Genomic DNA, 14,887 nt, shown 5'->3' with positions numbered 1-14,887 from the left:
TGGCGAATGTGGATATTCAAAATATTCATCAATATTGTAAAAAGAAACATCTACAAGATATTGTCTGATTATTATCCATTTAAATACATAAATCGATGCTACACTTTTCAGGCCGTAAGGTAGACAATTTAAAAATTTGGAACTTGCTAGAGATGGCGTCTTTTCGAATATTTTGTACGATGTTGTAGTTTGATTAAATTTCCGTTCCTTATTGCGTATTTATGACATTGGGAGTTACTTTCTATTTCGAGTTCGGGTTTTTTTACAAAGAGCAGACAGTTATAAATATAGAAAGAAAGTACTGTTAATATCTTCCTTTGCTTGAAAACATGTCTTCATGAATCAATATGACGTAGACTGTGAAGCATACGAATTATTCGTTTCTTAGCAACAAAGACCCTGTTAATAGTTGTTGCGTCTCCCCATAAGACAACATTATAAGATAGAACAGAATTCACAAGAGCATAGTAAACATCACTCAGTATTTTTTTAAGCTGCATTAAGGCATAGAAACTGCTATTGAGTCTTTTTTTGATCCCAGTGAGAATTCCGGCTGGAATGAAGTAGCTTACTATCCAAATTAAACATTATTTCTTATATCTTTATAGCCACGATGATTGCTGATTCAGAAGTCGTATAGCTTATAGCTTTGTTATAAAATCCGATGGTGAGTGAGATATTTAAAATATGATCGCTGGAAGTTTTATGTGTATACCGCTGTTTGCATAAGAGAATCTCTACTTCAGTAACCAAAATAATGTATTCGTGTATATTTGAGAACATCGCCGGATTCCTCATGTGAGTCTTCGAATAAAATGAAGAATATACTGTTTTTCATCCAGAAAGTATTGCATGGCTCACAGTGGAGGAGATCAATCAGAATCAGAACTTAAACAAGGTCGTTTCCGTAATATATACATGTATTTATTAGTTATCTTTTACTCACATAGTCAACTTGAAATTACCAGTTCAATGTGTGGTCGATGTGAACCCCTAAAAACTTTGTGGATTGTGAAGGGTATATATTCGTGTTATTTATAATAACGTGTATGGGATGTCCCACAGATTTTCTAGGAGAAAACTTTACCAATACTGTTTTTTCTGCTTTGACCATAAGTCTATTTCTTTGACACCACTTTGAGAAATTTTGACTTATTACATTCAATTTTTCTTCAAGTATTATCGGCAGAAAGAAATCGAAGTAGTGCCGATATGTTGTGGTAAATCATTTATGTATAGTAAAAACATTAATGGTCCCAAGACTGAGCCTTTTGGAACTCCAACTCCCAAGTCATAAGTATTCGACTTAACATTATCCCATTCTAGGTACATCTTTCGCAATTTCATATAAGACATAATCCAAGATAGAAATTTACCTCGAATTCCAATTGCACTAAGTTTCTTGGCCAGTATATTGAAGTTTATAGAATCAAAAGCTTTTGATATATCGAAGAAGAGTGCGGCCACAAACTTTCCTCTATCAATTCCTCTATAGATATTTTTCAAGAAAGATGTAGACGCACTTTCCCTCGATTTACCGGGGCAAAATCCATTCTGATATTTGTTTATTACATTATGTTTCGTTAAAAAGGAAGTAGTTTTCATAGATACATGTTTCAATCACTTTGCTTAAAATACTAGGAATAGTTATTGGTTGGTAGTTGTCACTCAAAAAGGGATCATTTCTTTTCAGGAGAGGAACAATTTTTCCTACTATCAAAGTATCTGGGAAAATTTCTTCCATAGATTTGTTGATGATATATGCAAGTGTTTCACATATATATATATATATATATATATATATATATATATATATATATATATATATATATATATATATATATATATATACTCAGAAATGGATTCAATTATTTTTGTCGAGAGACAGTCCATTCCAGTGAACTTTTTATTTTTCAGTCCAAGAATAACATTGTGAACTTCCGATGGAATGACAGGGGTAAAATGAAAACTATTTCAAATTACTGACAAGATCAATAATCCCCGGAAAGTTGACATCTTTGAAATATTGTTTCAAACTATTTGGCACTTCAGATGAATGATTTTTGGCAAATTCGTTAGCTATAATGGATTCATCCCCTATCAATTCATGTCCAGTGTACATTTCTGGAGAATATTGTTTATTTTCTTTTCCAGTTAGCTCACTCACAGTTTCCCAAATTTGTTTTTTTTTGACCTTGTATACTCTCTGGGCTGAATGATTTGTTTAACTCTTTAAGTCGTTTTGTTTAAAAAAGCATCAAACAAAAGGTTGCAGTAATATGCCAGAAGCATCATGAAAACTGATCAGTCGTTAATGCAATTTGATTATTGAATCACAAATAACCCTATAGCCCAGCCCGTCTTGCAAAATAACCTCAATTGACGGTGTGATTTTTCACGAAGCACCGTCCAAAAAACTCATCAAAACTAAAGTATCCTTGTCGAAACCACGACGACTACTGAATTTCATCTGTTGAATATGCAAAAGGTCCTAAAAGCATAACTTCGCGGCGACAGTTCCTGTCATCCGGTTTAAGATTTAACGAATGCGAAGGGTCACGTTATCGTCTATTTTAATTTTGTTTGATATCACGCGGATTTATGCGGGAAAGTAAAATTCGGGAAATGCTTCGCTCGTAATAATTTTTTTCGTGTTCATACACACAGAAAGACTGCTTGGTAAACAAATTCTCAAGTTACGATCCCAGTGAGAATTCCGGCTGGAATGAAGTAGCTTACTATGCAAATTAAACATTATTTCTTATCTCTTTATACCCACTATAGTTGCTGATTCAGAGGTCGTATAGCTTATAGCTTTGTTATAAAATCCGATGGTGAGTGAGAGATTTAAAACATGATCGCTCGAAGTTTTACGTGTATACCGCTGTCTGCATAAGAGAATAGTTACTTCAGTAGCCAAAATAATGTATTCGTGTATATTTGAGAACATCGCCGGATTCCTTCGTGTGAGTCTTCGAATAAAATGAAGAATATACTGTTTTTTTATCCAAAAAGTATTGCATGGCTCACAGTGGAGGAGATCAATCAGAATCAGAACTTAAACAAGGTCGTTTCCATAATATATACATGTATTTGTTAGTCATCAAAATAGAGGGGATTTAACGTGTAATAAACTCACTTCAGGTTCATTTATAAGGAACGGAATGAAACGACTTCGTAGAAAAACTTCCTCTATTCAGAATAACTCAAATTGATCTACCTTGTTTCAATTACATGATCCTCGTCGTAATCCTTCCCTATCTCAATGTTACATAATGTTTTAATAACATAAGATCGGCATACATCGAAAAGAGCTGTCCTGGCACGTATTAGGTGTTCTAATTAGAATATTGTTTATTTCTCAATTTGTTATTGTTCCACATTATTTGCTATACCAGTACATCTCCCCCCGATGACGAAAAAAAAAATTTTAAACAATATTTTTTTTTTTCATTCAATAAACAATTTTGTCCTATTTTTGTGTATTTCTACCAGCTTATTATCTATTCTAACTACAACATTTGGATCTTTATCTTCTACTATAATATAAGGACCTTTGAAGATAGGATCATACTTATTTGAAGATGTGTTCCTTACTAATATCTTATCACCTATCCTAACATTAACAGGATTAATTTTAATATCTAGTTTTTGTTTTCGTAACGATTTTGATACCATTAAATTATTTCTCGCGTCATTCCAAGCTGTTTGCAATCTAAATTTTAACTGAATTGGGTAATCATCGAAATTATATACAGGGTCGACTTGTGTAGCAATGCTCGATGGTACTCGACTCATTTTGCCGAAAACCAATTCGTATGGACTATACCGAGTTTCCGTATGCACTGTATTATTATATGCAAAACACCAATATGGTATCCATGAGCTCCAGGTGTCTGGATGCTCTGATGCATGTATGCGTAAATAATCACCTAGATTTTTATGTGTGTTTTCCAATGCTCCAATGGTTTCGTGATGATACGCCGTTGAATTCAGCTGTTCGATTTTTAGCAGTTTGCACGACTCTTTGAAGGTCGACGCTAGAAATTCAGTGCCTCTGTCTGTCACAACTTGTTCTGGAATACCAAATCGTAAAATAAAATTTTCTACGAATGATTTCGCGACTGTTACTGCCTCTTTATTTTCTAATGGATACCCTTCTACGAATTTTGTTAACTCACATTGCAACGTCAAAATGTATCGGTTATTTTCCCTGTCTTGGTCTAAAGGGCCCACCAAGTCAAGAAAAACTTTCTGAAACGCTGAGGTAGCCGTTGTGGTTATTTTCATTGGTTGCCGATGCGGTCTTGAGTACTTATATCTCTGACAGTCATCACAACGTTTTACAAAATTTTCGATATCCTTTCGGAGACCAGACCAAAAGTAAAGTTTTCTAATATTGTTATACATGCGATTAATTCCAGCATGCCCTCCCGTTGGTAACATGTGGTAATCGTTCAAAATTAATTGCTGGGTTTCCTTCCTAGTTATGTGTTGCTGAGCTTTTATTATATTTATTTTTATACCTGCCTTTCGAATTTCATTGGGAATTTCCAAAATGTTTTTAATAACGATGCGCATCTATCTTCTTTTACTATAACTAATTCTGGAATTCCATATTCTTGGCAAATTTCCTTCAGGTCTCTCAACGATGCACCGAATGCAGTCGCTGATCGAGATTCATCCTGATTCATATAAATAGTATTTGCCTTTTCATCATATAATATATTCCCTTTTATTTTACACTCAGAACGTTTTTTTCTTTGAAACTCAACTTTCGACAAAGGATACAACTGAACAAATTCTTTAGGTGGTTTCAATAATTCTACGACACCAGGATGATCAGGCCTGTTATCGAAAGAGATATTGGACTTTTCCCGTGAATTGTTGCCCAATTTCTTCGTTTGTGCCCTTGTCACGACATTCATGACTTGACAGGAATTAACTGACATTTCTTTCAGTTCGTCGGAGTCAATTTTTATACGACTTAATGCATCAGCCGTTACATTATCTTTTCCTTTAACATAACTTATTGTAAAATCATATTCTTCTAGTGTTAACCTAAATTTCGTTAGTCTACTTGAAGGATTCGTCATACCGAAAAGATATAATAATGGTTTATGGTCTGTAAGGATAATGAACTTTTTCCCGTAAAGATAAGGACGAAATTTTTTCACACTCCAACAAATAGCAAGTAATTCTTTCTCTATCACACAATAGTTGACTTCAGCTTTATTCAGCGATCTGCTGGCGAACGCCACCGGCTTATCATCTGAATTTGACAGAACTGCTCCGATAGCCAAATTTGAGGCATCGGTACGTAATTTAAAAACGTTTGATTCCGAAAAATCAGGATATGCGAGAATTGGTGGTTGTACCAGCGCCTGCTTTAGCGTTTCGAATGCTTTTTGACATTCTTCGCTCCAAGCGAATACTACACCCTTTTTTGACAATCTGTTAAGCGGTGCTGCGATATCCGCGAAATTCTGAATGAACTTCCTATAATAGTTCGCAAATGCTACAAACCGTTTAGTTTCATTCGAGTCTTTTGGAACCGGAAATTGCTGTATAACACGTATTTTTTCAAAATCTGGAGATATTCCTTCAGATGAAATCACGTGACCCAGATACAATATCTGTTTTTTCAAGAATTCGCATTTGTAAGGATTTAGTTTTAAATTGACCTGTCTCAATCGCTGCAAAGTTTTTACCAAATTCCGATTATGAACTTCCAAATTATTCCCGAAAACTATCAAATCGTCCAAATAAATGAAACATCTCTCATAATTTAACCCTGACATTGCTATGGTCATCGCTCGAGAGAAAGCAGTTGGACTCAGTTTCAACCCCATCGGTAATCTCGTCATTTGATACTGACCTTTATCGGTTGTGAAACTTGTGTAAGCTCTAGATGTTGCATCCAATTCAACCTGATAATAGCCCTGAGATAAGTCAAGATGTGAGAAGTACATCGCTCCGGAGAGTGAGTCTAAAATTTCATCTATGCAAGGTAATGGAAATTTGTCATCCTCAATGCGTTTATTCAACAGACGGTAATCGATAACTATCCTCCATTGTTTATTACCCTTACTATCCTCTTTTTTCGGTACTATTAACAATGGTGCCGACCATTCGGACCTTGTTTCCTCTATAATTCCTTCTGACAGCATGTTGTCAATTTGTTTATTTATTTCCGCTTTCTGCGAATGCGGTAACCGGTATGGTTTTACGTATACCGGAATGGCATCCTTTTTTAAATGTATGGTCTGTTTACAGACATTTGTCACCGTCAGTGGGTCATTTTCAAAGCGAAATACGTCCGCATATTTTGCACAGATTTTATCAATAGCTATTTTTTCCTGCTTATTAAGACCTTTGGTATTTATGGAGTTGAGCAACTTATCTATACGCTCAACTGAAAAGTGTGTGTTTCCAAAAGTATGAACATCAAATTCTGAAATATTTTCAGTTTTGGGCCTAAAATTTTTCAAGTGTACCTCTTTATCCGTAATATTCAGAATTTTAACAGGTATAATGTGGTTGTGAGGCTTTGCGATAATTCCCGCAGTATAAACACCTTCTGAAATTTCTTCTGGTATGATAATACAATCATCTGAGTTATGTACTTGCAAATATTTAATAATTTCGCACCTTGGTGGAATCGTTATATAATTTTCATACTTGGATTGCAGTGGAATCGACAGTTTCCGATTGTTTATATATATAGAGAATGTGCATAATTCGTAGTTTAATATTGCAGAGTGCTTGACAAAGAAATCTGACCCAATAACACCATTCATATCACTACCAAAGTCATTCACCACATGAAATTCGTGACCTATCTTAACGTCAGATAGTTCTAATGTAATATTAGCCGAGCCTTGCGTGAAGACAAAACCCGCTATGCCGTTTATTTTGATTCTATTTGTCGTATCAACAAACTGATTTTTATTTATACATGATGTAAAAATTACGCTTACCGAAGCACCCGTATCCAATAAAAATTTCAACTCACTTTTTCCGTTTTTCATACATACATAATTAAGACCATTCATACTTAAAACCTTATAATCACCTACATTCTCACTGACTCGACCGAAAAAACTGATTAGCTTGCGGGAAAGGGTTGTTTAATTCAGCATCCTGAGCGTTTTCCATAAAAAACCCTCTTCGAGATGGACTGAAAGTTTGGTTGTTGTGATTATTCCAACGCCCTCTAAAATTTCCGCGAAAATGTCCCTGGTTTCGACCCCTAAAATTATTTTTACTATGCAAACTACTTCCTCTGATCTTATTCGATTGTGAGTTATTGAATTGTCCGGTACTGAAATTTGGTCTTCCCCTATTATTCTGCTGAAATCCTCGACTCGTACGGTTGAAATTATTAAGTTTTGAGTTCCCTCGCATGTGAAACACCTGCGAAGAAGAGGTTGCACCTCCCGTACATTCCTCATCTACAGCTCCCGTTATAGCATCTTTCAAAGCGCTATAGTTCCTAGCTTTTATGACAGTTCCCAGATCGTGACTTCGCAGTCCGTTCGCGAAAGCATGAATTGCCAGTTTTTCGTTCGCAACTTTAAGAATTTTCATTGCCTCGACATTTCCATCGGCTTGCGCTATTGTCAAATCGACCAGTAATTCCTCGATTGATTTACCAAATTCATTCACTGATTTATGTTTTTGTTTTGCGTTATGTAATTCAACTGATAAACTTGCGGCAGAATGCTTTGTCAACAAGTGTGTTTTGATGTCTTTAATTAAATCAGTATTAGACGGATATGACGACTCTAATCTCATCTTTGCACTTTGTGACAATCTAGTTTTAAGGACATAGTTTGTTAGTGTTATTTTTCCATTATCGTCTAAAAGACTATCGTATAATTCAATGGCATCTATTAACTGTTTTACAGATTCCTCCGAATTGTCGGTTATAGGCAATAAGCTTGACGCTATTCTGAGATCAAATTTTTCACCCATTATTGTAAAACTTCTAGTAATTTCTGTAATATTAGCTAATCTAGTCTCTAAGGTATTTCGAATATCGACTAATAATTTGTTTGAAGATTCAACATATAACTTAACTTTTTGAATTATATCTGCATCTTTAGGGCCCGCATTGAATTTATTTTTCACTTCATTTAACTCTGATTCAATCCTATTTAATTCTTCAAACTTGCGATTTATAGCTTTTAGATCGACTCGCCTCTCTTTGCTATCTTTATTTAAATTCCTATTAAAAACTTTGAGTTCTTCAAACGAGTATCTAAATAAGTCTATGATGCTCATTTGCTACGCTAAAGACGAAAATAAATCGATATATTGATACACAAACTTATACTAAATAAATACGACCTTAAAATGTCTTTCCATGTGTCATCCAATTTCCACTCTACTTGTTGTTGGTTTTCACTTTGGAATGCGTGAACCACCCATGAAATTCGTTTTCTTCTCACTCCTTACGCCTATACCAACTCCTGACTCCTCGTTATCTCTCTTCTTATCTTCTTTTCTAATGATTTCTGGCACCTCTTTATTAGAAATGCGCCGAGTGCCAAAATGAAACAGGCGAAAGCTACTATGCCTAGTACTTCGGAAACGGAGAACCCATTGCTAGCTGAAACTCCACCACTGTTCCCGGCTTGGCTTATGATTACTTCTTCTTTACTCTCTGTGGATCCCATGTTGGAAGATGTCAAATGCAACTCGTCTCTATTTCTCAGTATCTACCCGTTAATAACATACGTGGTAATCCTGGAATCATCCTGGCAGGATCGCCATGTAATAAACTCACTTCAGGTTCATTTATAAGGAACGGAATGAAACGACTTCGTAGAAAAACTTCCTCTATTCAGAATAACTCAAATTGATCTACCTTGTTTCAATTACATGATCCTCGTCGTAATCCTTCCCTATCTCAATGTTACATAATGTTTTAATAACATAAGATCGGCATACATCGAAAAGAGCTGTCCTGGCACGTATTAGGTGTTCTAATTAGAATATTGTTTATTTCTCAATTTGTTATTGTTCCACATTATTTGCTATACCAGTACAAACGAAACATAGAGCAAAATAAACTACTAATTTTCAGTATGACGAAGAAAAGTAACTACAAAGATTGAATAATGAATAAACAAGGTTTACAATGATATCAACCACTGAGTGCTTACATTAAAACACAGCTAACTATAAGCAAGTCATAAATTCAAATATAGACCAATTGAATCATGATAATCATAACACAGGAATATTTCGAAACTTTGGAATAGGGACCAAGCATTTTTATAAACTAATAACATCTCTAATATTGTACAAATGTGAACAGAACAAACAGCTAGCCAATAAACCATCGAACATCCAGTTTATATTCCTTGATCATTGCAAGATTATATACACTTCAGTCTAGAAAACTAATGTATACCGACCGAACGGGCAACTTTTCTACGCACAGTATATTCCAGCTCCCGCCCAAAGTTCCGTTTTCGACCCGACTGTGTACTAGGTGTTTCTACCCAGCATGTCCCCGGGATGACTGTTCTTTTCCACTCTTCGCGGCCTGAGACTTTAACCGCGTAATTTGTGTTAAATATGTATGTCGGTGTCATGTGGTCCATGAGTATGTTAGATGCTCGTCTCAAACATATTCTAAAATTTTTGTTTTGTTCGATTCTATTAGGTCAGTGAATTTTCCAGTCTGAATTGGCTCACTTCTGCTTTTCCTATTACTTTAAGATGAAATGGATGCTCAGTTTGTTGGTGGCGGTCTTTGTTTTATCTTTAGCCACCAGACACATATGTTTCATGGGTTCAACCACTATCATATCTTGTTTCAGCAGCCACGTCTTTCTATAGGTGTATCTGGCCAGCATTGGTATTACCATAGCCTTTCTTTGACTCTCTCTAGAAGTTGGTTCTATGTCAGCTCAGGATCTAGTATTACTACCAGGTATTTATCCCCCGACAAGGTAAGGGCACCGTCGATGAGGTTCATGACTTTTAGATTCCGAATGTTGTTTTTCAGTCGACGTGATGTCATATTATTGAAGGAATGATTCTGATATTGCCAAACTGGAGGGGGATATCGCTGCAAAGTGGAGGGGAAATTTACTAATTTATAACTATCCATGATAATAAATACACAATTTTCATAAACATTTCCATTTGTAGACACGTTTTGTCAACCCCGTAGCTTCCCCGATAGAGAAACTTCCTCGGTGGAGAAGTTTCTTCACCAGCAAAGCTACTATGTTAGCGAAATACGTCTAGAAATTAAGTTATTATCATGGATTTTAAAATATTTGTGAACATTGTGTATTCATTATCATAGATAGTGTTGTTAATGTTCATCAAGTGAAGGGTCAGTCTATTCATAACTAATATATGAATGAAAATATTATATGTACAGACGAGTATCAGTTCACCGATTATGAGATTGTTTCTATTCCATTGCTATTTCTAGAACTCCTGGGAAGCGGTGTTTTCTACTGAATAGTTTGTATCACTGGCCCACTGAACAATCATTTTCAATTATTCTGAGGAGCAGACATTTCTGTAAATGAATAATGAAATGAAAAACTGAATAACTTATATTTGGATGTTTACTACAGCAGTTTCTTCTGGTAGTAATCGATATGCTTTCTGAGTTTGAGGTTCAAATTCGAAATTTGTAAGGTCTCAGGCTCGGTGTACTAGTTCTGTAGGTGGAGGCTGCTATGGTTAATTTCGTCGGAATTATATTCAGCCTCCCTTCTTTGAAAACGTCCTTCTCATTTTTGTTCTTGATTTTATCTCGTTCCGTATGAATCCCATGAGTGAGGGGGAAAGGATTATCTACATCCATGGAAACTATGTAAGGATACAATACTGAGTACTATGGAAGATTACCTATGATCACACAGGCTCTTGAATGTGAGCAAGGTGTGAGCCTGTTACGTTATCCGTAAAATTTTAGAAAACTCCCAAAAGGTAGGCAACCAGGAATACATTTCAATTATCTTTCATATCGCATACGAGAGCTGCTGCCATCATCGATGAAACTAGGAAACCTTTTTGTTTGTAGCGATAGGAACTATCGGGAACAAAAAAGGGATTGGAGAATTTCTTTCTTTATTCAGAAAATGGCTCGAATGTCTTGAACACTAAATTTTGTTGATTGAATATTTTACGCTTTAGGCGGTTTTAATTGATCAGTGTTCTTTTCGACAGTGATATTTGGTCGGATAATTCGTTGGATTATATTATCAACTGTCGATTTGTCTCTACGGAGGATTTTAGATATCAGCCTTTTTCTTTTGTGGTAAAAGAAGTCAACGTCTCGCGATTATTAGGGAATCGGTAATCGGGGGTGAGTTCTTATAATTTCACACAGTTGAATAAGTTTTCTATGTTCCATACCTCATTTTCCTATAATAAGATCACTACAATCATAAATATGATTTTCTAGGCGTTTAACCCCATATATCGAAATCATCTCGAGGAAAATAAAAATTACTTTGAAGAGAATATATGTCATTCGATGGTCGCAATACTGTAATATTCATGGTCGCCTTCTAAGGATATAATTAAAGGAATGAACATCCGTTCCAGGAAGTGCAGTAATCCGTACAATCCAGTAATCTGGCTAAGTACCGCATAGCGGAATTTGTTTTTTGGTCATTTATTTTGCATTCCGTAACTTCCACGGGCCAATATCTACGTTTAGTAATCATCAACTGGGAACTACACTCAGCGGATATTGTTTAACTGTTTTCTGTATATTAGTTATGTAAGTTTTGCGTAATGTCTTTAGGGGACTGGACGAAGACCTACCATACAGATCTCATCCACTCCTCTTCTTCCCTCTCATGAGAGTTTTCTAAGTGCACGAAACCCCTCCAACCATTTCAAATCTTGTTTTATTGATTATATATTTATAGATAAGCCAGTATATAATATATTTCTATTGAATTGATACCGTGGTCTTTCTAATCATTGTTACCTGCCAAAGTTCATTATCAATTGGTTACCTTTTTTTTTAGAGTAGATCTTATAGATTCAATTTCTCTAATTTCATTATTTCGAGTCAGGGTTGAATATTTGAATTTATTGGCGCCCGTTAAAGTGACACCTAGTATTTCAGGAACTCACCCCTCTCTCCCTGTTCAGGCTAGCTGTGAGCATAACCCTTTGCTTCACCTTGTTTACGTAACCATTTGATATAGTTGTTTTTTGTACAGTTCAAAGCTGTTAAATTTATTACGTAACAAGTAGTGAAATTGGCACCCTTGACGTGGGGCCCTAATACATCTTTTTGGCAGTATTTTCAGGAAATGTATAGTTATTCGAAAGTTTTCAAAATCATTAATTCGAAACGGTAGATAATTATAGGAACAAAAAAAGAGGTTGTTTGTTTTTATTATAAGTATCTAGCTTGGTTTTATAGCAAGGCTTGTTTATTTGTTTGATTTTATATCGAGTTAGAAAAATAAGCATTATATGTGAAAGATACTGGCTCGTTGGAGTATTATTTGATTAATTTTGTTTCTAAAAGTTATTTCAATAGTACGGGAGCTTCAATAAAATTGAATTTTGGTATTTTCCTATTTTACCGTGTATATAAATTTCATGTTTAGAAATGGATTGTTCAAGACTAGTTCGCGATGAATTGACTTATGAACTTAACGTTAGGGGTTATTTAAATACAGCGGGAGAAACGGTCAGGTCGATGCGTGATAAATTGAAAGAATTATCGGAGAAAGATGAATTCGGAACAGTAGAGTATCATGCCTCCTTTAGTCCGAATCCCACGGATGAAATAGATGTTTGTAATAGAAAAATAATTGCTTTGAATGACTTTTTGAACTCTCGTCCCAGTGTTGAACAGAAAAGTAGTGATGCCAGATATTTAGAGGCGAAGCTCAAACATCTCTTTGCGCGATTGGAGAGAGTGAAAGTTCCACAAAATGATAAAGAATTAGCTAATGCAAAAACCAATGTTTTTCGTCAATTATCTAGTTTAGAGGAACACTTCGATGCGACGTTAATTACTGCTGTTACTGATAATGTAGCACCTAATCGTGATAATTTATCTTCTGTACAGTTAAATAATAGTTATAAACCATCCTCTACTCCTGTTCATAAATGGAATATTTCATTTTCGGGTAAACCTAATACCCTTAGCGTTAATGCGTTTTTAGAAAGAGTTCAAGAGTACAAAAAGTCACGTCATGTATCCGAACAAGATTTGCTCGCTTCTCTGGAAGATTTATTAACTGATAAAGCATTAATATGGTATAGGTCCGTAAGACCAAAAATTAGTACATGGGATATTTTTACGCGAGAATTGAGAGCCGAATATTTGAGTCACGACTATCAAATTGAATTGTGGGATGAAATTCGTAAACGAAAGCAAAATCCTATGGAAAAGGTGGGTGAATATTTCGCGTGTATGATTAATATGTTCAACAGATTACCGGAGCCGCCAAGTGAACAAGACAAATTGAATACTTTGCATCGTAATATCGACCCTTATTTTATAGATAGATTATCCTTGGTTACCACTAAAAACATAGATGAACTTCGCGAAAAATGTAAAACAATTGAGATTTCTCGGGACTTAGTCTTTAAGTCAAAAATGCTGAAATCAGTTTGCCTTCTCGAACCAGATTTAGCTTACGAAACTCCCTCTGGTGTACCCTCAGTTCCGGTTAATGAAGTCCATCCTACTAGGACAGTTTCAGCTAGGCCAAAATGTTGGAATTGTAATTCCACAGGACATGGTTTTTCTCAATGTACCTTACCTAGATCGAAACAGTTTTGTTTTCTATGTGGCAGGCCGAATGTTACCAAATACTCGTGTTCTTGTAGTTCAAAAAAACGGGTTTGGAGATCGCCGTCCCCACAGCAATCGACGGAGATCTCAAAATTAACATTATCACATAAACCTATAGATGATTCATGGGGTTCTTGGAAAATTTTTGTACAGGGTGAATACAAGAAAGATAGGATATCGGCACTTTTTACATTTCGGGAAAAGGATCCAAGACCGTATTTGAATGTATCTATTTATGATATTCCTTTTCGAGGTCTACTAGACTCTGGAGCCTCACAAACTTGTATTGGTCGCACGGGGTGGCAAAAATTATCAAAATTGAATTTGTCATTAGAAGATAGTATCCAAACAGTCACGATGGCTAATGGGGATAAGTGTACAGTTTTAGGTATAGTTAATGTTCCGATCGTGCTGGAACAAAAAATTAGGTTGATAAAATGTTTGGTAGTTTTAGATTTGAGTGAAGAAATTATTTTTGGAATTGACTTTTGGAGGGACATGGATATTGTTTCTTCTTTTCGTGATAACACTTTCACTTTAGGAAAACCAGATGAATCTATATGTAAGATTGAAAATAGTTCTCAGTATTCATTATTGGATCAAAAGGCACAGGTACGCGAATTAGTTCAATTCTTTTTCGATCAAATGGGGAATAGATTAGGATGCGCTAAGGGCGTGAAACATGTTATTGATACTGGCGATAGTCCTCCAATAAAACAGAGATATTATCCGTGCTCGCCTTTTATTCAAGGGATTATCAATAAGGAGATTGACGAAATGTTATCCCTAGGGATTATTGAACCATCGAAATCTGCGTGGTCGAGTCCCGTGGTGATGGTCAAGAAATCTAATGGAGACTCTAGGTTTTGTATCGATTTTCGCAAAGTAAATGCAGTCACCCGAAGAGATGCTTACCCGCTTCCGTATGTCAACCATATTCTTGCCAGATATTTTTCTTCCATCGATATTAGAAGTGCATATCACCAGATTTTGCTGGAAGATTCAAGTAAAGAGAAAACTGCGTTTACTGTTCCGTCTCGAGGGCTGTACCAGTTTACCCGGATGCCGTTTGGGTTA

The sequence above is a fragment of the Leptinotarsa decemlineata genome, unplaced genomic scaffold (genome assembly GCF_025532065.1).
Source record: "Leptinotarsa decemlineata unplaced genomic scaffold, Ldec_3_MD MMD2_tig00078363_RagTag_RagTag, whole genome shotgun sequence".
NCBI classification, from domain to species: Eukaryota; Metazoa; Arthropoda; class Insecta; order Coleoptera; family Chrysomelidae; genus Leptinotarsa; species Leptinotarsa decemlineata.
This window is presented reverse-complemented; position numbering follows the sequence as displayed.